Raw genomic sequence first — 24,306 nt, forward strand, 5'->3', positions numbered from 1 at the left:
ACTGTGTGCGCGCGCGCGAAGGGAATTTAGGCAGGAAGAGGAAGGAAAAATGAGAAGACAGGAGAAGCTGAAAAGTAAAGTAAAACTTTGGGTTATGTTACTCAGAAATATTACTTGTGCAGGTTTGTTTTGTTTTGTTTTGTTTTTTTGTTTTTACAAACTTCTCTACAAAACCAAATTGTTGTGGTCAGTTTAAATAAATAATTTGATATTTGTGTAGATGGCTCCTAGTACAGAAGGGGGCTAATAAATATACTACTAAACACAGACAGACAGATACATAGATACTTTATTTTTACTTTAAAAATAGGTTTGATGTAGTTAAGCTACTTTTGTCATTTTATTGTAGCTTAGTTTGCTACATTTCTCTGGTGAGTAGCTCCAGTGTAGTGAAGCTTCATTTAATGTAGAATAACTTTAATGTAGAATAACTTGTCATTGCTTTAATTAATGTGTTGTTCTTGCATTAAGTCATGTATGAGACACTATCAAGTCTTGTATATTTCCTATAGTTCATGAACAGGTCCATCACAGGGGGGATATGAGGCCCTGCTCACGTGCATGTAGATGAATCAGACACACACACATTCTAGTTCTACTGTATTGTTGCACGCTTAATCTCAGTGCAATAGATTTGTTGCAGCAGCACAGCTTGGGAATTTTCCCTCTGCAGTTAAGTGACTGTTTATTAATAACTACCATAATTTTCTTAAGTCAGTTTCTATACAGTTGGAGAACAGTTTACTTACTTGTAACTCCCAACAGCTCCCTGTTTTTCTTCCAAACCAATGCACATAAAAATGCTGTTGTGGATCATTTAAGAGTGTTGCTTCTCAAGTTTGTCAATTATTCTCTCATCATCCCTGTTGACTGCACTGATAATGGGAAATAGAAACTTCAAGGATGTCAGCATCAATTTTGGCCAGATAAAATATGTTGGAGGTGAAGCAAGTGTGCGATACTTTGCTGAAAATAGAACCAATGCGAGTATTATTTCATACAAGTGACATGTTGCTCAGTCTGTTCGTTGACTCACAGAGCAGATCAGGACATCCTCATTAGAATAAACTGAAGCAATCAGCTATTCACTCACTGGCTCACTCGTTTGCATCACCTCTAGCTAGGAAGGATTCACTATCACAATAAAGTGGTCCATTATGCATGTTCTGGAGCCGGGGCATATTTCCTTTATATTACTTTGTTTTTCATTCCATTTGCGTCAGGTGCAAGGCTCTATAGAGGCGTGAAGCACTGTGTGGGTGCACACTAAGCATAGCCCGTGTGACGGTTTTGTTCATGAAGCATTAAATGATAATACATGTCTCCATAAAGTGTTACCTTTATTTCTTAGTCATGCACTCATGGAATAATGGAAAGAAAACATTTTAGCGTTTTCAGCGTTTTCATAGATTAGTACAAATTATCCAGTTAGATTAATTTGAATGGTCGTATGCAAGACTATTATTATTAAACTATTGCACCACATGGGCCATAATGCAGACAAATGCCTCCTGTAAAGCATCTGCATCTAAAACCTCTCATAATCACTTTTGATATGGTTTACAGACATGAGAGTGCTTTTAATTACAGCACTTTTCTCCCTCTCTCAAGCCCAAATCAGGTTGGCTTTGGTGAATTTAATGGCAATTCACAAAAGTGGCAGGCCATTACTCTGACTTCATTGAGAGAGGAGGTTTAATTTTCAAGCAATTCAGAGCTAAACCAAATCATTTGTAGATGCCAAGTAATGAGCATGGACATGTTTATTCTACAAAACATAAAAAGGCGTTTGGCAGATGGCTGCCACAGCATCTTCAAATGTTCACAATCTGAATGTGCTGGGTAAATAAATTCTGCTTTGTTGAAACAGACCACCCCGTCAAGCATTTCTAACTCTGATTGCCACTTTCACCCAGTGGTTTGGTGGTTTGAAACGTGGCAGGGAAAATGTTGGAGGAAGACGTCGAGAGACGGTCTGTTCTCCCATAACATCTACAGTGATCTGGCAGTCACACTAAATGAATGAGTGTGAGCTTTGAGTTAGTTGTCATCGGCCCACATGCTCCACAGTATCTGCAGCCTTGCTGATTCATCCATGTCATGTTGGCAATGTATAAACATTTGTGAGACTGATTCAGTTATGGTGCTTATTCCAGCTACTCTGAGTCTAACTGGGTAGATTCTTGTAATTCCTCTGAACTTTATTCACTTCTCTCAGAATGGATGAAAGGAGTTGTGGCTGCCAGTTCACCACACGGCCCCCTTGGAGGCTTAGGAAGGAAAGACGAGACGAGAGCTCCCACTAAGCTGCTCGGAGACTGCCATGTTATTGACAGTGAATGCAGCAGACTTATCTTTGCTGGCAATGACGGGACTCATTGTGAACTTTCAATCTGTGCCTTACATGCCCACAAGAACTGACGTAATAGACTTTAGAAAGATAAATAGATTATCGACTAGAGAAAGGGAAGTAACCTTTACTAAGTACTGTGAGCTGTGAGGTCACTAACAGAAATAGTGGATCTGCAGAGTGGCATGTGCCCCATCTCCATCTCCTAGAAAATATTTCTGCATGGTAACTTTTTTGTCAGTTACATTCTGGAGGAAAGGTTTATTTTCTGCCTGCATTACGTTTACTGGCATCTTTCCAACTCAGAAAAAGTTCAGTAAGAGTGCCCAGAGACTAAAGTTTGTGTCCTGCCTCCCACACATTCTACATTAAAACTAGTACCCTGGTTAAGATTATAGAAAGGTTTCATTTTAGATTAAATACTGAAAGTGTAAATGCATCAAATTTTGCGTGTCAAGTCATCATTGACTTTTTTAATATTCAACCAAGACCACAACATGTCCCTAACATTAAAGCTGCTCTAATCATTTTAAAAAAAATATTAACAGTGAAAAAAAAAATACCCAGTACTTGTAATATTCACTCTCAGCACTTTCAGTGGCCTCATTTTCAGTTGCATCAGGCAGCTGTTTTCGGTGACAAAATTACCTGAGTGCTTGTGAACATAGTGTCTCATTTAGCAGCAAAAGAGCCAGATGTTTCAATCAGAAGTTGGTGGAGCAAAAACAGGAGAGTGAGTATAGGACTTACAGTCATTGGATAGCTAGAGATACATACCCAAATATATGTTAACGGTAGTCTGTGTTTGCTGGATGTATATTTAACGTGCACTGTGTAATAGCGTGTGGTGGAATTAATCACTATCATCCACTGGTTTGTGAATTAACATTTCAAGCCTCGAGTCTGGCAACATGGCTGTGACCGTCTTGTTTTTTTTGCCAGAAGTGACCATATTTGGATGAGAAGGTGGAGCTTGGGATTATTGAGGACATGTCATGGTAGCAACCTGTCAAACACAAGGTGGCTAAACCCTAAACATACACTGCTTTATTGTCTATTTTATGCTAAATGGGGCCATAATTTACTAAATGATGATCATGCTGTATTGAAGAACACTTAAATCTAGCGATTAAGACCATAAACCCATTAGGAAAGTGTTAACTGAGGTCATAAATCCAAACGAAGATTATTTTAGACTTCCATACAGTTGGACTTGCAGGAGTCGCCTCTGATGGCCATCAGACACATGGGTGACAATAAATATCCTACAAAATCTAGTTGCTGTTGCAACTAGTTGCATAAGAACGTACATTTAGAAGTGTGCTGCTTAGACTACATGTGAGTATTCATCACTTCCTCATCCAACTGGTAAAACCTTTTATTTGGAGCCTATGTCTGTTCCCAAAATCTGTTCAGTCACCATTAATAACTCCCTATATCATAGACACACAGTAGTTAATGCTCTCATAAATCTCAATTTAGTGCTCAGTACACTCATGAATCATCATCAATTTGCGTCATCACTGATAGGAGTAGTATCACACAACTTTCAATTAATAAAATGGGGCACATTTGACTTTGGAATTGTTAGTGGAATGTAGCACACATGCCATCGATACCACTTTTTTCATTCTAGGTTGGATTTTTTTTAAGAGGAGTATATAAATAAATAAATACATTTTACACCCTTCCAATATTCATGCTATCATACTATTAACAATGCCACAAAAAGATGCTCCAATAAGTAGCATTAAATAAAGTATGCAAAAAATACCAGGATGTCCTATTGCATCCACTTGCAATTTGCAGTATGCATGCCACCATCCTTTTCTGGCTATTCTGACCCCCAGTCCTTTGTACTGTGGAAGATACTTTACATTGACTGAGCCTCTGAGAGCACAGACAGATGACAGCTCATTAGCTGCATTCCAAGTAGAATACTTTTTCTTTTTACTTCAAATTTAACACTATAGACTGAGACAGGTACATGAGCAAGAGGGTCAAAGTTCAAGGTGCAATGTAATGACGAAGTAATCTTGGTTGTGCATATACTGCATGCAACAGTATGTACTTTGTAAGGGTGGCTGCACTATGTCAAATACAATGGCCTACAGCTGTTTTACATAGTTAACTATATAGTGAATAGTGATTTTGGACACAGCCTGTCTGTGGCAAATTAGTTAGGACATCAAAATCATGAATAGAGTGTCTCTAGTTGCTAAAATAACTGAGCAGTTCAGAGGTCATACCAGACACTGCCATTGCCCCTCTTTGATCCCTGTACCCTTCCTTCTTTGGGGGCGTTCACTCATCCATATATTTGTTTGGGGAGAGGGAACAGTTGGAGCGTTTAGCTTCCTGTCAACCCTGTGCCCTTGACTCTGTTCTGAACTGGCCCTGCCCACCACATCATCACCGCACCACTGCGTACTAAGACACCGAGATGACATGCAACATGTCCCCTGACTCCAGGAGAGGGGGGAGTCATCATTTATTCTTTCACTCGCCTGCCACATCTTTTGTCTCCTGGCTTTTTAATTTCCCTGTCCCTTGTTTTCTGTCAGCTGATGATGCATAATATCCACGGCTTGTTTGAACATGTGGAGGCTGGATGCTCCATATGAGGTGAAGCACTTGACAGATAGAGATATGTCGGCATTATTCCCTGGGATCTGTGACAGGTTAATTCTTCGAGGGTTGTAAATACAAAGACAGATGAATTATGCATGGAGATATAAAAGCAAGTGATGGGCTTTATGGTTCGACTAGACAGAGTCTTTCTGGACAGCTTAACATTTGAATGCATGTTTGCCATCTGAAGTGGAGCGCCAATAATCATATGCATAAGTGCTTCATTCTTTTTTAATTTTTTTTTTCCAAAGCAGACATAATACTTGAAAGCCACTTTGAAATATTTTTCTTTGGTGTATGCAGGATTGTTGCTTTCTCAGCACAAATGATAATAATTGCAGGTTTCCTTTTGTTGCTGTAAACTCAACTTACAAGAGTATCAGAATGTCTTTCACTAATACAAATGTTGTCTGACATCCATATACATTCTTATAGCAATTCAAGTTTTATAAGCAGTAATAAGCAGTGTGAAACAGATTGTACAGTTCTTGTACTGTATTTCACACTGCTACTTTTACTGACTTGCACGATGGAACCAAGATGCCTCCCATTGGCAGACTGTCAAACATTGATGTACCTTAATGGTATGTTTGCCCTCTGTGAAGTGAAACTGTGACATACGTTTCTACTTAACACAGCAGGGGTTGAGGCATATTTAATTCAGGCAATGCAGAAAGTAGATTCAGCAGAAAAATCAGAGCACATTTTATCATGACATGGTCAATATGGATGTAAGTAATGGTAGGGACAGTGGGGATATTTCCCTACCGCTTTTTCTGATTAACTAAAATTGTCCTTACATTTAAATCAAATATAATTTCATTCAGCCTCACAAAGGTTTAACTCCCTGGTTTTTCACTGGATGAGTGTCTATTGGTTTGCTTTGTTCCCTCCTACCCAACATGTGATGACGATTGCTGGAATGTGCAAAACAATCTAAGCTGTCATGTCACAGGTGCTTTACCCTCTGTGATCACAATGTTATGGTACCCGTATCAAATTAAATTAAGCACATTGATTGTTCACTGCTATGAATGAAACACACACCTATCCTGGTCTGGCTAACTCACTACAAACCATGAATTGTAATTTTCTGGGGAAAGAATCCCAGACCCCTGTGTTAAATTTATATTTATTCACAAATCAAACCTTCACCCTTGATGGTGAAGCAATTCTTAAAATGAATACATTCTCAATCACAACTCATCAAATATGGCAGCTCTGTCAGGTTTGTTTGACCCATCCATACATCCAACAGCAAATCAAAACGTAACAATAGAGAGGTTATTTCTAGGTTTCTACAGCAACTTTACGTACTTTAGTCAACTCTAACTGACCTCATCAAATATTTGACTGAAAAGTTTCACCATGTATATATTACACGGTACTCGGTCAACAGTGCTCTCTTTCTCTGTCGATGTGACAACTTTGTCAAAGGAAAAAAGGTAACGTCTGTACACTTTAACTTTAACTTACCTTTGTTTTTGCATTACATTTTTTATTTGACACTGTTCTGAGAGCTTTGCAACCCTGCCTCTAATATAGCAACTTTGACCATTCCAGTTGTTTTTTACTGGCATTCTTGCATGACATAAGCTTTAGTGATAATTAGATCTTCAAACACATGGGTCATGCAAACTGTAAATATTCAGTGTCCACACTTGGAGGAAAAAAGTGGCAGAGTTTATGGGTTACTCTGGCAGCACTTCACCTATAGTTCTAGTGTCTTAGTCTGAAGCACAGGGGCACTGACTAGCTGTATTTGAGATATTAGGATTGAGAATAGACGAGCTAAAATGCAGATGATTTTATTTGAACTCTTGTGGAAGTCCTTAAGTTTCCTGCCATGCCAAGTATGTCAGGGTGAGCTATGAGTGTATTCAACAGTACACAGGATATCTGTATCTGTGTAAGAGCAGTGGTGCCTACCCTAAACTGAAATATGAGCGCCTTATCAGAAGACATTTTTATGAAATATATACAAGGAGCACCACTATATCCCATAGCAGAGGCCATGTATTTATATTGTACGTATGAATGAACGCCTACATATATAATGAGATGATGCATCAGGAGCTGTCTGATTCAGCTCAGCAGGTGATTGATTTATTGATCACATTGTGCGCGCACTTTGCCGTGGTTAATTAGAGCAGCATGTTGCAGTGTCAGGGAAAAAGGAAAACCTAAGTTTTTACAAGTTGAGGAAAGTAGAGACAAGCAGCCCAATCAGTCACAATTAGTATTGCAGGACACATGTTTTACTGGAAATCATCAATGGCTGCAATCAGACTGATACTTCCATTAGATGAAAGGGTGCAGCTATGAAAGAAAAACAAATCATCTTGTGAATATGGTAAACTGCTGATTTGCAGTTTTTTTATTGGGGTTTGATATGCCATGAGAGCAGTAAGTTCAAATAGCAATACCATAATATAGAAATTCTCTGTAAAAGTCAGGCATGTCAATTTTTCTTAAAGTTACTCTGTGAACCAATTACCATTGATTAATGGCTTTGTACTGTGTGAATGGATTGCAAAAAGAGAAAGAGACCTTCCCTGACCTTCCTGGTTGCAAATAACAGGTTGTGGACTGATTGCTATGTTCAGAACTATGGATGTTTTTCCTGAGTGCCTTGCCTCTTTTCAGCTCCCCTACAGCGGCAACAGTGTGCAACACTAGCTAACATTAGCTCACATCTACATACAACCGGCACTTACCACCGGCACTTGCTAGCTATTGACAATTGTCAATAAAGATTTATTTGAAAGGTAGATGTTTGCTAATAATCATCCATGCCAACCTTTATGCCAAAAAAAAAGACATATATGGACACGTGGCGAGGAGGTGGTTTGTCCGTTTTGGAAAGAGAATTGGAGGTAGGCTAGCTTCGTTATACAGTCCATATTTTCTGTTCACATGACACGTGAGAAAAAAAATACTGACCTCAAAGAATCAACTCATAGCTCTGGTTTCCTGTGTGACAGCTGACCCCAAAATTCTGACATGCCAGAAATTCATCCTAATGTCTGATGGCCGTTTAGAAGCAGTTGGCTTGTCCTCGCTCCCCCTTGTACACTACAAGGTAAACAACACCCAATGAAGCTGAAATTCAGTCAAACTCTAATATCAGTTTTTCAAAAATCATGTCAGAAACGGGCTCAAATCATAGAGTGTATACCCAGCTTTAGTCTGTTAGACTTAATGGCTACTGGTGTCATCAATAATGGATTTTCTTAAAATTACACATAGTACCTTTTAAGTATTAGCATGAAAATACAGCCTACAGAAGGTACAAAGTACACATTTCAGACTACGGGCCATTCTGTATATAATATATTGTTGTATTATAATAATTGATGCATCAATATGTACATGTGATTTTCCCCTTAGGGATCAATAAAGTCTATAAAGTTCTTGAGTAAATGTACTTAGTTACTGTCAGCCATTCCAAAGGGACCTGCTGGAAAACTTTGCCCTCTCTTTAGCGCTCTCACTATTTAACACTCAGTATTTTAAGTAGTTTCAATTTGTTACATCCTGTGGGGAAAAGATACCTGACATAAGGATTTTCAATTAACATATAAATTAAAATTCACTAATACAAAGTATTGGGAAACTCCTTGTGTGATTTGGAAAGTTGTAATGAAATGTAATTTTAAGTTTACATTTGAAAATGAGCAAACCGAAAGTGATTCATCTACATCCCTGCTTCTCCTATATCGTTTCAGATCCTACATCAACAAACTTCAGAGAAGATATTAAATCTTTTTTGTTCCCTTTAGGTTTGAATTTTGAAACAGGGTGACAAAGACTAATCTCATTAGCATTTACTGCTCGAGGACCCAAATTTGCAGGAGATAAGATGGTATTTTGGAGTGATTCAAAGGAAATCCTCTTACTTCACGATGTGACTCAGCTGCCTTTCTTCTCGCGGTCCAGCCACATTTAACTAATTTGCTGTAGACACGACTCTCATGCCAACACATTTTTGCCGCTTGCCTGGCAAAGGCATACTGCTACACAAGCATGAATGTTTCATCTGTGAATCACCATGTTTGTCTTACACCTCAGTGCGCAGGAAACAATTAGTTATTTCAGTGTGCAGTGTCTGTCAACACCAGTGAGACGGGAGTTCTTAGAAAGCGACAGTCATTCAGGACTTTGAATTAAGTGTTTTCTCAGGGATGACGTTGTTGTGGTGACCTGTGGGCCTCAGCTAGTTTGAATTCAGCTCCCCCTTCAGAGAGCGTCCTGTCCCTCCTGTTTCCATCTCAGGTGTTTTACCTTTTCAATCAAGAAATGACAGGATACCACGCGGAAGGTCTACGCTGTAATTTTAGAAATAAAAGGAATTCCTTCACCATTAAATTAAATTCTTTTCGCTCTCCCAGCCTTCAGTGCTTACACCCATTCAGCACCCTTTTATGCTTGACAAGCTGAATGGGATTCATGTAAAAGATACAGTAATTGAATTACTCAAAAGCTATTTGGCAGGCTCGCTCTCTGTTGCTGCCCAAAGAGAAAAAAAAAACTCAACTTGGCTCACCCATCTGCCAAAGGTTTCTTTTTTTTTTTCTTTGCAGGGAAGTGCATGTGCATGTGAAGGACTTCCCCTCCCTCAAGACACTGTCTATAATTTTGGCCAGACTGAGGAGTGTCAGGCAATCAAGCAGCGCTCTCATGGGAGAGGAACATGCTGAAAGCTTTAACCTCAGAAGTCTGTGATGGTGGGAATACAGCTGTATTACAACAACTGCTTTTTAATGAAGGCCATAGTCACCTGTTTAACATGAAAACACAGCAGCTAACCTCTTCTTGAGTGAAAATCTGTGGTGTTTCTTGCAATGCTGTAAAGTCCTTTAAGTTTGGCACCAATGTCAGCAGTGATCAGACAGTATGAAGTTAACTTGGAATTACTAGAATAATCGAACTCCAAAAAATCTAATTAGTTTTCTTCCCAAAAGCTTTGGATAAAGGGGAAGCAGGGTGCAATGATGTACATGCCCACACCTTAATGCAGTCATATTTATAAACATGTATGTCGGTCGTATAAGTACTACATGAATAGAAATGTGAATTTTGCAATTAGTAGTTTTGGGGGAGTAATGTTTTGGAACTATTTGAGCTGTTTATTGATGCTTCTGTACAATGTCTTCTGCTGTAGAGAGCCATTACTGGTTCTGTCACAGACGTAAGAAAAACTCAGTTACAAATATTATGACATTTCTAATCATGCAAAAAAAAAAGAAATCCAGCCTTCAAACATTATTTTATGCAATAGTAGGTCATATGGTCAGTTTGAGTGTTAGTTTAGTTCAATATTGTTCATTCACTGTTTCTGTTTTTCCAACACAAGTTATCAACTGTTTCTCCTGTAAGCTCCAGACCATCAAAGGTTAAATGTCACGCTGTGATAAATGGGGCAAATTCACACTTAAGCAGAAAGATAGTAGAATATTATGGGGTGAGTGAACTAAACTTACGATGGCAGAAGTATGCATGCTGAGCCACTGAATTTTATTTGGAGCTGTAGTTTTTTTGTGTTAAAACATTTATCAATGAGTCAGTCAGTTTTGGTCTTTATGCTAAGCTAAGCTAAAGGCATCCCAGCTGCAGATTTATATTTAACACAGGCTTGAGATTGTATATTAGCTGTGTTTCCATCAACATGTTTTTATTTTTTAAATAAAAATTTAAAATATTGCAATAGAAAAGGTTAAAAATGTCAAAATTATGAAAAAATCCTCAATTTAAAAAAAGGTCACGAGGTGATTTTTGCCTTTATAGAAAAAATTGCTTAATGCTCGTAATAAACACATTTTCTGAACGAGCTCTGATGTAGCGAACATGTTACTCACATGACTGATCAGCTGTTTCCTCATTGCTCACATGGCTCGGTAATATCTATTTCTTTTTACCTTTTTTTTCATTGTTTGATCTTAGACTGAACTGGCACCACCTACTGCTTATCTGTAAATGGATGAAAACAAGCGCTCATTCAAATTTTCTTTTGCTGATCTACACCAAATTTTGGATGGAAACCTGGCTGTTGACCTTCTCATCTTGTTCTTGTAAAGAAAGCAAATAAGTTCCCAAAATGCCGAACTGTGCCTTAAAGGTGTTAATATGTACAGCACATCAATGTTGTTTGTGTTGCCTTTAAAATCCCCCAGAAGTCAAAATGCTGGCTGTGTTTTTTTGAAAAGGTCAAGCATTACAGGGCAGAATTTTATGTTTTGTATTCATTTTTATTTTATTATTTGGAGAAATCATGAACTGAGTGGAAGGGGAAAGACTTGAAAGAGAGAAATAATGGTGAGATGACAGGCAACTGTTGCGACCCACCTCCCCTTAGGAAACCCAGCCATCATGTTGTCAGGTCATATCGATCTCAGAGCAAGAGTGAAAAAGACTGTGCTGTGGAGAGAGAGAGAGGCAGGGATGGAAGTACAGAGGGGAATAATGTTCGTTTCCAAAAGTGGCTGGTGTGATTTTATCATGCTCAGTGAAAGGGTGACATTTCAGTAATGCTTTATTCCTCACTTTGGCATTTCAAATTAATAAAAGCCTCTAATAACTATGCAGATTGAAAAGATGGAGGATGAGTTGACACACAATGAGCTAACACACTGAACAATGCAGCAATTTCACTCTCACTGTCTCTCCTTCTTTCCTTCGCTCTAAATTTCATCCCAGTTTCTATCAATTTCTCTGTGATGACCCCTGCATCTCATTGTGAAAGGCTGAGAACTGAGTCTGTGTCCTCTGATTTTCTTCTCAATGAGAGAGCACTCAGAATCCCTCAGAGCCAGACTTTCATGTGTTTTAAAGCTGCTTATATGAAGCTAACAAGAGTCAAAATCAATAATGCAATGACTTTAGAAGAGGTTATCGGTGTATTGTTAGGATGGAGCCATTCTGGGTTAAATGGATCACACTTTTTTGCGTTTATTTTAAATTGTTTCAAACCATATGGCCTAATAGAAGTGAAATATGGGTTTGTATAAACAGTTGAAAAATGACAGTTAAGATTTAGAACGCACAGAAGTCGGGTGACTTAGCAAAGGTCAGCTACTTTTTCTGCTACAGCAGAAAAAGGAATGGGCTGGAATCACTTAATTTAATTGGAATTGCCATTCTCTCGTGGAGGCAAAAGTAAATTTAAACGGTGCTTTCGCCCCAAGTTTGGGTGAAGACTGACATGCAAATTTGCAACACTGACCGATTGCAAACTGTCAAAGAAGTTCAATATTGTACGGTCACATTTACACTTTAATTTTCTTTCTTTATCAGAGTTAGGTGACTGTCATGTCAGTGTGTCATGGAGCAAATGCTGAGAGGTGATTGTCTTGGCTTAGCATAAAGATTGACAGCAGAAGGAAACAGCTAGTGTGGCTGTCTCAACTTTGAAAAATATGCCAGCAGATCTGAGACACACTAATTGACATGCTATATCATATTTGTTAAATCATGCACAGAGAATAATGTAAACAGTGCTTCATTTTAATACTGTATAACAAGATGTATGTTAATTAGTAGGTTTTAGAGTTTTTGGTAACTTTCAGAGAGTCAGACTACCAGTTGGAGTCTTTAAGGTGAGACACTTAAGGCAAAAACATTGATTTTTCATTCACTGGTCAATTTTAAGATTTTATGCTATTTTGGTTTCATAACACGTCTTCTTTCAGTCTAGTGGAATGAAATGTCCAAAATACCAAAATACACGTTTAGGTGTTTTAGTTTATTTTAGTTTAGATTTCTATTCTGGAAATGTGTGCAAATCAGTGCACATTTAATAAGACAAGGCCTCATTTGCATATTTAAACATAAAATGTCATAAAACGTATATACATAATATACGTTTATATATATATATACATATATATATATATATATACATATATACACAAAATAATCTTATTGTAAGTAATCAACTGTACAAGTTTAATTGTGATATCCATTCTGTTTTTTCTTTTTTTTTCTTTTTTTTTGACCACATTCATTTGTAGTGGAATATTTACAATATCTAATTCTTTAATTGCCATTTTCTCTAAATGTGTTTTGTTGTCATGAAGGTTTGTTGATACACACTGTCATTCTTTCTCTTTATATTTCATTTCAGCCCTAAAACATGGGCAAGATTGATTTATTGTTGTTCACTATATTTTATATCTTACTCTGTGATTAAAAAAAAGAGACCCCAACTTACCTCCATAAATATTTTGACTGTAATATGCCAACACAATGAAACTGGACAACCTGATTTCATGCAGTGTTCAAATTTATTTCTTGAAAGTGATTCAAATTGATGCATATCTTATTAGATAATGACTCATTTGCAAATCTAAACATAACATTTCAGAAATCCCTCTTTTACCATATTTACCTGTGGTGTCTTGCACTAACCCAAGCTATGCTAATTGCCTCCTGACTCGAGCTCCATACTTAATGCACAGACATGAGATTGATATTGATCTTCCCATCTCACTCTCAGAATGAAAGCAAATTAGTGTCCTACAAAAACTATTGCTTCGGCGTTGAGAGAGCAGAGAAAACTGGAGAGACGATTTAGACAAAGCATATGTACTGTATAAATATACTGCTGTTTGAAATGTATAATTATGTTGGACAAAATACTCAAAGAAAAGTGACATTTACACATTTTTATGGATCTTGTCATAAGGGTGAAGCCATCTTTACCCACAGTTCCTCTCTGAATGAGTATGAATATTTTCTGCCAAACTAAAACCAATGAGACGCAAAACTACAACCCGGGCATTGTTAGTGTCATGCTCTATCTGTGTAGGATCAAAAGAGATGCCTGTAAATTTATCTGACGTGTTTATTTTACACACACATATATGCCCGCGTTTAGTATTCTGTCTAAAGTATCTTGACAAGAGAGATATCAATTTATACCACACAAGCAGGCGGCGTTTCATCCAGTGGCTGCTTTGGAATACAGAGCGCCGCACAGAGAGGCAGAGATCTAGCAAAGAGAATTAAACATCTTCTCATTATAGCAATGTTAAAGCTTTTATTGAATCCTGACATCAGAGGGAACCTAATCCCACACACAGCCGAACTCACACACACAGAAACACACATAGAATATACAGGTATGCTCGTAAATATACAGACAAAAACAACAAATACACATGTACAAATGACTTTCATGCACACCGGCGAATCCACACGCACATGAAAGCCCACCATACCATCCCCCATGATAATAAGGCGGTGTTAAATTTACCCCGGTGGGACTTTGCCACATGGGACAGATAATGAGGCCAGGTGTTAATTAATGTGGAGTGCATTTCCTCCTCGTCTGCTGACGCCCTGTGAATCCCAATCAAGGCTGCGGCCCTGGATCGCGGCGCGCTTGATTTGCCAAGCAGTGTACTTCAAAAGGCCAGACTGGCTGTGCTGCAGTCCTCAAAGGGACTGCTTTGGCGAGGGCTACATTCCAAAGGGCGGAGTTCTTGGCATGTGGCAAATCGAAAACACGAGCGCCGGGAGAAGTTTGTGTTTTTGTTTTGATCAGACGTCGGCGCCGATAGCAAGTTACAGCCATCACCTCTGCACCCTCTGATGTGCTGTTTACTGAACCACCTGATGCGTATGTTTTCAGTTTGTTTGCTGTGTGCAGCCTCATAGACGACACTTAAAGGAATATAATCATGTGGGTTTGCAACTTTTCCTTCATTAATTAGAAATTATGTAGACTCTACATTCTTGCTCACCAATTTTGAATATATTTTATACAGTTCTAGATTATTGTAATCCATTTTTTGAAAAGTGTTTACTATCATAGAGGGCTAAAGAAAGCAGAAAATACTCACATTTGAGAAGCTTCATAAGAGAATTTGGCCATTTTTATATATATTAAAAAAAGACTCGATGAAATACAAGGAATTGTCTATCAAAATAGTTGGTGATTGATTTAATAGTTGACACTAATCAATTAATGAACTAATTGTTGCAGCTCTAAATCAGTGGCTGACATCTCACATGCAGGTTTGGGCTAATTAATCATACATAAATTAATGTAGTTAAGCCAGGATTAAAAAGTATGTCTGTGAATTAGCCAATGGTTGCTTTGATAGTGCAACTAAACTTCTAAAAAAAAAAAAGAGATGCCTGTAAATTCATCTGATGACTTTATTACAGGCAATATACAGTTGTGCTATTGGAATTTACAGGCATCTTCATTGCACATTGGCCAGTGGTTGCCTTGAATGGTCTAAAAAGTACATCTAAACTTCTAAAACGCTGTGGCACACTCTGCAGAATCTTCAGCTATGATGTAAAGAGTATGTGATTTGCAGTAAATGGGTTAAAAATGTGTGAAACCACTGACACACTCGAATGTCAGGACTTCTTTTCAAGCAATCCTTCATATGTCCCGACCATTTATGTTATCAAACGATTATATAAGAGAGTTTCTCTGTTAAATGCATGATATTGAACAGCCATTATCTGTTGTCACTTCTTAGACGCTCATAACCTTCCAACCTCAGATGTGATATGATGGAGCACTCGTAGGTCAGATGAGCAATCCTCCTGTCCTTCATTCCTCTGAAGGTCAGAAGAATGAAAAGCCTGGCTCTGTTGTGAGCCACTGCTGGCCCTGACTGCAGGTCATTAAAGCTCTATTGAGTTTCTGCCAAAGCTCTGACGCTCCCAATATCTCACCATGGCTCATCTTAGCTGTCTCTTCCGTCAGGGCTTATACGAAGCCCTGAAAGGATCAGCACCCAGTCTCTGTGTTCACTATACACTTGAGCATTCCCTCTTCTAAAGAGCCGACCTAGATCTACCTTGATATCATCCTTTTTGGCCTGTCCTCTGTGTATCACCACAAACGAATCAGCTATTTCGAGGTACCGTGTGAGTGCAGGGCAAAGAGAGCTTACCTTTTTGCACTTAAAGATGAGAATTTATTGTGCTGTCTGATGGGCATCTTCCGATTTTGTCAAGTGGTACTTCTGCTCAAAACGTTGCAATTTTTGTTGTCCTGGATCAACTCCCTGAGCACTGAATCACAGGCAAGTGATATCACCAAGCTGTCATTTGTCAAATTCTCCTCCTGCGGTGCACCCCATGAATGAGGATGGGCATCCGGAGGTGTGATAGAGGGGGTTTGGGCCAGCGACAGGTCCGCAGGTGTCATGCGGCAGGTTAGGAGGTGCAAGGCCGAGCAGGATGATGGGCTGATTAATCCAGCAACACCTCAGGTCCAGTGGGAGAGACTTTCCTCGCAGCCACAGAGGCTCTGTAACAAGGAAGCTACGGAGGGTGCAGCACAAACTAGCAAAGCACACACACAGGTCACACACTCATTAATGTTATATTTCTGTTTCACATCGTAGCTTTACTTCAAATGGTTTAAAACCCAGGTGAAGCCTGAGTTTATTACAGTTTTTTCTGGCCATCATTACTATTGTTAAACAAGTTCATTGCTGAGGGAATGCAGCGATAATGCTACAACAAAATACAAAAAACCAACAAGTCAGATGATCACATACTGTAGGTTTTGATCAAACAAACAGGTTAGCCTAACTTAGTTGGAAGAGAAAACAGAGGTGAATAGTAAAATAAGACCCAAACTGTCCATTGTAAACACTAATCACATTTAAGAGACTTCCTTATATCAGTTTTGATCTGTGAAAAGCTGCAACCTGCATGACACAGCTGCATGTTCTCAGAACCGCTTTTTGCACGGGGAGCAGAAATCCTCCCTCACAAGGATGCTTTTCCACTGTGTGGTCCTGTCTAGGGCTGTGAATCCGTCAGAAATTTTTGACACCAGTACCACTGCCTTGACTTTGATACCGGTTTCTGAAAGATACTTTTGACAATAACAATTTAATGAAATGCTTTTAAACGAAAAGAAAATTACATTACAGTGTGATTACTTACTGTGAACAACAAAACTGTTCGAAGACCTGGGGGCAGCTGAAGAAACAGTTTTTTACTCTAATTAGCCTGCATAACTGAACTAATAAACTAGTCCGAAGAAGAAGAAGAAGGGAATGACTTTGGGTAAGACTTTGTAGTACTACGAAATATTGGCAGAGTGAGACCCCACTTATTTTCTTTGTACTAAAGAGCAGCTAGCTGAGGTCTGACTGTCAACTTCATTACTGAATTACAGATTCTCCATCCCTGAGATGATGGTCTCCATCACTGGGTGTGATGCAGTATGTTTCCTACATGCCTCTACAATGCGTAACGACGCGAGACAGCCTGTTACCAGCATTATTAGATCTTGGTACAAGCATGCTGCACGCTTATTCGCTCACTGACGCTGACTTGATTTACTCAGATATTGATTTGCTTAGATATTGAAATGTGGTACCAAATGACGAGGTGATTTTCGGTACTCAGTAGGATCAAAGGGCTGATTTTGAGACTCATTAAACACTATATAGGAGCTCCATTTCTCAGTCTTTATAAGTAATTTGCCTCTTAGTCAGAGCAGAAAATGCAATGTTTCCCTTCTCTCTTCAAAAAACAAAGCATTCGAATACTGATTTGAATATAATAATTTACCATGACAACGGTAGACGCTTTGGAGCTTTGAACCATTCCTGTCAGCTCAAGCTCCCAAATCTGAGCAATTGTTCTGGTGAGTGAACGGTGTCCAAATGAAAATCAGAATGAGACCCAAGTTTTTCTAAAATGGGATTATCCCTCCAAGTCTAAAATCTTTAGTATTTCAAATCATATTTATTCATTTTAAAAAAGTTTCCAGAATTGTAGTGCATACAAGTCATGGAAGGAGTGGTGCATGTTTTGTCAGATAAGAGAGTCATGGAGAATGAAGAATGAGAGAGGGTTGATTATCTTCATGATCATCATCATCAACTTCAGATTAACCACTTCTGCACTGGAACTGCACTGTAATGAAACATCTCATCCATCTGTCCAACAGTAATCATTGTACGTATGCATGTACTGTACATGTGCAGTAAGATAAGATAAAAACTTTATTGATCCCACACCAGGGAAATTCATGTCACAGGAGCTCAGGATACTTAAAAAATTAAAATAATAAAAAAGTATCAATGTGTTTTAGGAAGGTTGGTTGAAACTCTGACATTCAAAATTGAATGAGTCATGATTTGAATTTGATATGTTGTAATTGCTGCAATTGACAAACAAAATGTTTTTTAGAATTATTATTATTATAATACCCTTCCAGTGTTCAGCAGACTGAACTGCTGGGCAATTTATGTACTGATGATATCTTTATATGCTGTGGGCTTCTGCATACCCAAAATAAATTTCTCCCAGGACTGTTTGGTAACTGATAGCACAATATTTCTTCTTTTTCTACAAAAAGGGTGCATGAGTCAAACAAAGTCAATCCAAATTAATTTAATGTGCATTTACTCAGCAAAACTGTCTCAGAGTGATTTCCAGAGAAACAAAGCAGTGAGCCAAAATGTGACAGTGGTAAAATAACAAGCTCACCTTAAGGGAGAAAACTGTGGTGAGTTCAATCTCTGATCTGAGCTTCAAGTCCAGGAATCTGTCAACTAAACTGATTGGTTGGATCGCCTGGACCCATCCTTCAACAGCAGCTGTCATTGGTCACAGAATTTATCTGCTGAGCCACATCTCGTGTCAGAAGGCACATCAACTGGTTGTGCTTTGTCAATCTCTTAGGCCATATGTCACTCATTTAACACCTGCCTCACATCACATCATCACATGCTCATGTGTGTGTGCACACATTAGTGTTGGATGTTTTCTTCATGTGAGAAGACATCAATTATTGTACTTTGAGCACATTTTTGTGTCAATATTTCAAATATTTATTGGCATAATTTATGTGCAAGTAATACATTCAGTGGTGTGTTGTTTGTTCTGTCACAGTTCATTGATTCCTATAATGGAAACCTCAATAAACTATTGAACACAACCATGAAATTACATGTAAATATCCGCAAGCTTTCATGGCAGCCACATGGCTGTATATTTCAGTGAATGACATTTAGATTCCCATTCCAAGCTTAAGTCTCTGTCTCTTCCTCGTTCTCTTGTCTTCCTGCTGTGTGACACCCTGATATTGGATTGACCTTATAGGCTGCAGAGATCGGGACATCATTAGCTGCGACCAGCCGCAGATTTGCTGCTCAGGCCTCCTGCATTAAGCCACTGCCCCCGGACGGATCATATAGCATTGATAGAAACCAGCTGGGCTCAGTTACACAGCAGCCATGGTGGCAATAGAGATGTCAGCAATACCAATAAGAGACAGGCTATTAGAAGCCCTTGCAGCAGTGAATGTAATGTCAATAGGTGTGGAATAAGGAAGACAATCTGACTGCTATGACATGAGCTAATGGGGATTCTTTAACATATGATAAAATGAAAGGAATTTCAATGAAAAGTGTAATATGTAGCATAAAAAACATTTTAGGGGTTGTTTAAAAAGGCTATTAGAAAGGTTTGTATCACAAACATTCTGCTATGAATTGTCCCTCCCTAAGTCCTGCACTTTTTGCCCTGTACTCCAATAACAATTACACAAACCTCGGTATCTTGGTCACCTTTTTTTTCTGTAAAAGCAACATCTATAGCTATGTCTTAAGTTAGCTAATGCTAGCAAAAGTATTACTACTCTTTAAATAGTTATCTAATACTAGCAAGTCACTAGCTAGTTAATGTTTGATGTAGTTCACCTAGCCAGTGGGTTAGCATTTTGCTAACATTAGCTAACTTAAGATTAATTTACTTTTACAGGTCTCCCACCAACATCTTTTAACCATCTTCAAAATATGGTTTTCTAGTCTAAGTCTAGAGTCTATGTCGAGAACATAACATATTTATGTCATATTATAGGAAAGGAAAAAGTTGACCAAGGTACCAGGCTTACTCAACTGTTGTTGGAGCAAAAGGCGAAAAGGAGCAGGACCTAGGAAGGGTCAGTTTGTAGTCTCATTGACATAAAGAACTAGTGTGTAGGTTTTAATGGCATCTAGTGGTGAGCTAGTAATACTGTGCACTTCACTTTTCCCTTCCAAGCGTGTAGGAGAAAGTAGAGTGGCCATGAAACACAAAACGCCCTGTTTAGAGCCAGTGTTTGGTTTGTCCTTTCTGGGCTACTGTAGAATCATGGTGGTTCAACGTGATAATGTCCATGGGAAGGATCTGTGCTCTCTGTAGATATAAAATGCTCATTCTATGGTAACAAAAATACAACAATTCTTATTTTCAGATGATTATACACTAATGAAAACATACTTATGGATATTATCTTCCATTTCTTAAATTTGCAAAATTCTTGAGCGATTTATACATGATGTTTCTCTAATGTCCGAACTGTAGCACCTACCTGATACTGAATTTTGGGGGGCAATACAGATATTAGGGAGTACAACCTGAGTAGAATAGAACATCTTGAATTAAGAAAAAAATTGTTACTTTTATAATGAAAAAGAAAAATTAATAAAAACGACCTGCATAATATTCTTTTAATATCGGACAACTTATACGCCAATACCGATATAGGCCAATATAGCTGTGCTAGGCTAAAATTGGGCCGATAATATTAACCAGTCTCGCTTTAGCACATTCTACAAATGAATCACGTTATATAATGTGACAGCATTGTGGTAAAGATCTGCTTAGGTTTAGGGACAAAAGATCTAGGCTATTTTCCATTCCTGCTGTACTCTGTGAGTAGATCCCCATCAGGGTTATGTTCCTATTGATCGATCAATAGATAGATAGATAGATAGATAGACAGATATCAGTAAACTGCTTCCATCAAAAGATGAAAACAAATACTTACAGTATTTCAAACATACAAATAAATGTATTTCTCAATCTAACTACATCATCAACATGCTATATCAAGGTTTAAAGTAACCTTTTACTCCAATAATAATCCCTGCTAAATTATACTTTCATGGCAACAATTCTTTTAAAAGACAGGTCACATTTTCAGTTGGTCGATATTTCATTTTGGTACAAAACCCTTGTTTCTTTCTGATTCTCTGCTGACTATTTCCCCTCTCCCACAGCCATGATCACAGGTAAAGAATCAAGCTGAGAGGGCTTATTGTTTTTCAATAGCTGCCCCCCGGCATAGTACTGAAGCCCTGGGTCTTAAATGACCACAGAAGGTATTGATCTTCATAATGCACTGTTTTTGTTGTTAAATAACCACCACAGGAAATCCGATGAAAGGTCCCGACGTTTCTCTAAGTCTCTATCATTTCACCGTCACTGGGCTGGGTGAAGCATTACACTATGGTGGGGGGTTGCTGGGAGATGGTAAATACCATACATGTCACTTAATGTTAGGTTGCAAAAGTGCCTTCACATTATCGAGTGTTATTAATGACATAAGGGTTTTTTTATGAAAGGTTTGTCCCCAGCCGGCTTCCATATGTGAACCAGTTCCTTGGTTAGAATGATGACTTCCCTAAAGGCCTGAAGTCGAGGCGAGAGAATGATTATGGATTGAATTTATGACTGCTTTCCACCGGTCTCTGAGCACTTCTGCTGGCGTGATGAAGCAAATTTCTGTCTCTTTAAAGCTTCTGTTTACTCTGCTTCTCACTGTTCAGCCAGGAAATTGTTTTTCTCATTAGCCACGGACGCCGCGGTCTGAGTTCTTTATATCATCTGTGAATAAGGCTCCCATTTTTGAGGACGCCACCTCCCGCTGGTCCCTCGAACCTAACCGTGACAACAAATGAAACAAATATTAAGTGAAAATTCATGCTCTTGAATGTCAACAGGGAAATCACTCTCTCTCTCGCGCACGCTGTCTGTGTCTCTCTCTATGCACGGTCAAGGTCTGAGCTCTGAGCAGACCTCCAAGGCTGTTCAGGCACAAGTGGGGAATATAACGAGCGTCAGCACACATCATCGGCAAACAGTTGACACTAGAACAATTTATTGTCCCTGTGGCCAAACTCAGGCAGCCAGCGTCCTCCCTGTTACCCCTCAACTCTCTCTTTAAGATCTCTGCCTTTCTCTTCACTTCTGTTTTCAGGCTACAGCGTGGCCTTTCAAGCCTCGTCTTGGCTCTGCGTATGTGTGTGGGTGTGCATGGGCGCGAGTGGAGAATACTTTTAGCAACTTAGATCTTTCTTTAAAAAAACACATTGCAAAAGAGGTCCACTCTTACAATCTCTCTCTGCCTCCCACATTCTCTTATTCTCTCACTCTCTGTCTTCGCAGCATAACCCTTATTACCCTCCTAATTGGATCATGCAATGCTCATTTGAGTCAGCAGAGCAGGCCTAGTGACCCACAATCCCTCAGTCTTGTTCTACCTCAGCACTTTATTTTACAGCACACTAATACATAGCAAGCTGTACTTTGTGTCAGATTAGACAAGAACTATAGAACTATAATATGTTCTTTATTAGACCCTTTATTATGGACACATTGCAACAGAACTGTACTGTAAAGTGTATTGATTCTGACTGTTGAGACCCTAATCAGACTTTTTTTTAGAGGGGAATTAGAGACTATTTCAACAGAACTGTACTGTTAACTAAATTCAAATCACATATCTACTACTTGAGACACACTTCCTTTGGCTGGACCCATACAGTTGGCAGAGTAGCCAAGACCGATTAGATCAAATCACAATACCTGGCTATTATATCACAAGAAGTCTGTGCAGTCACCCATAGACAAATTATTTCTCTGCCTCTAGTAGATTTGTTCCACATATTAATTTTAAATGGAGAAGTAACAGATATGTGATTTCACTTTAGTTTACAGTACAGCTCTGTTATAATATGTCCCTAATTACCTACTAATATAATCTAATAAGGGTCTAACAGTGGGAAATAATACACTTTAGTTTACAGTACAGTTCTGTTCTAATGTAACTGCCCTCTAATAAAATAGAATAAAGGTCTAATAAAGGGTCTAATACTGTCTAATAAAGAAAAAATATTTCCAGTTTTTGTCTAATTTGCTAAAAGTATGATTTATTGTGACTTATTAGTGCACTGTAAAACAAAGTGCACCCGTTATCGCTTCTAGCTGACAAGAAGATCGCTGATAGTGTATCACACTCCCACAGGAAATAAAATGGACTGAAAAGATCAGTATCTGAAAACAGGGAAGTCGTACATACGTCTTCCTGTGAAGAAGATAAAGCATCAAATTATGTTTTTCTTCAGAGCAAGAGGAATCTGGGCTCCTTATTCTTAAAGACAAAAAGCAGCCATTGGTCTTTTCAAATAAAATATAATGGCGTCTGCTTATCAGTATTCCTGCCAGTGATCTTCTCCCCACAAAGTGGCGGTCTGTGTTGAATGCAGTGCAATACCGGAGAGATAAGTGAGTAATGTTGCAGATAGCACTGTTCTCACCTTTAGATAATTTTGCGTGTAGAGTGTCGGATGATTGCTGATTATCGAACCGCTTTACAGTTGATCTGAATCTCATCTGCACTTAACCTCATTGTTCCTGGAGCAGAGGTGAGAGGAATGTCAATTGGAGTGTGTCTTGTGCTCTCTGGCTCTGTTTCAGCTCCCTCTCTCTGTCTCATTCACTCACTCACACACACACAAGGATACATACTGCATGTGCACACACAAGCAAACACATTCAGCGCTCTCTATCCCTCTCACAAACAAACACAAACACATCAAGAGCTCCTCTTTCTCCCCACAAACACGCTCGCACAAACATTCCACACTCAGTGGATGTCTATGGTAGGGAGCAGACACGGGCCCATGAAAAATGCATGTCCCTTTGCGTGTTTCATAAGAAACACTCATCGGGATTCCATCCCCATCTCGGCTGAAAAACCACACAGGAATATCAATTACACTGGCAATTTGGGTGGCAGTGTAGGCAGGAATGGCGCTGAACGAGAATATGGGATCCACAATGTCATCTTAATGAGAGGGTCACTGTCTCCTGCAGCTCTAGGGCCAACATTGCTTGCGCAGATTATAAAATACACGCTGGCCTGAGTGTGATAGAAATACTACTGAGTACGGTGGTGGAATCGTGATTGGATGGCGAGCCAACAAGGAACGGGAAAAACAAATAACCTTTCGAGGCAAAGTGGACCAACAACCGACCTGGGAGACGCTTTGGGGCTTGTAATCGTGAGGGTGGGACACAAGTGTGCTAGGATTCCACTTTTTCTCTAAATATTTTACTCCAAACTAAATATTAAACCACTGCCTTTTTGACATTTCAATTGCTTAACTTCCCTCCGTCACACTACAGAACATATAGCGCCTTACTTTTTTTCGCCATGTCTGTTTTATTGTACAAAACTGGCATGTTAAAATTTCCGATATTTGCAGCCTGGATCTTCATATCAA

At 38.8% G+C, this 24,306-nt stretch overlaps 1 protein-coding gene across 4 annotated transcripts in view; it reads left to right on the plus strand.

The window, feature by feature from the left end:
* LOC146317880 (netrin-G1-like) overlaps positions 1-24,306 on the plus strand; it is an 87,628-nt gene that overhangs the window by 14,609 nt on the left and 48,713 nt on the right. The window lies entirely within an intron of this gene.

The sequence above is a fragment of the Lutjanus erythropterus genome, chromosome 12, assembly GCF_056507025.1.
Source record: "Lutjanus erythropterus isolate fLutEry1 chromosome 12, fLutEry1.hap2, whole genome shotgun sequence".
Taxonomy (NCBI): domain Eukaryota; kingdom Metazoa; phylum Chordata; class Actinopteri; order Lutjaniformes; family Lutjanidae; genus Lutjanus; species Lutjanus erythropterus.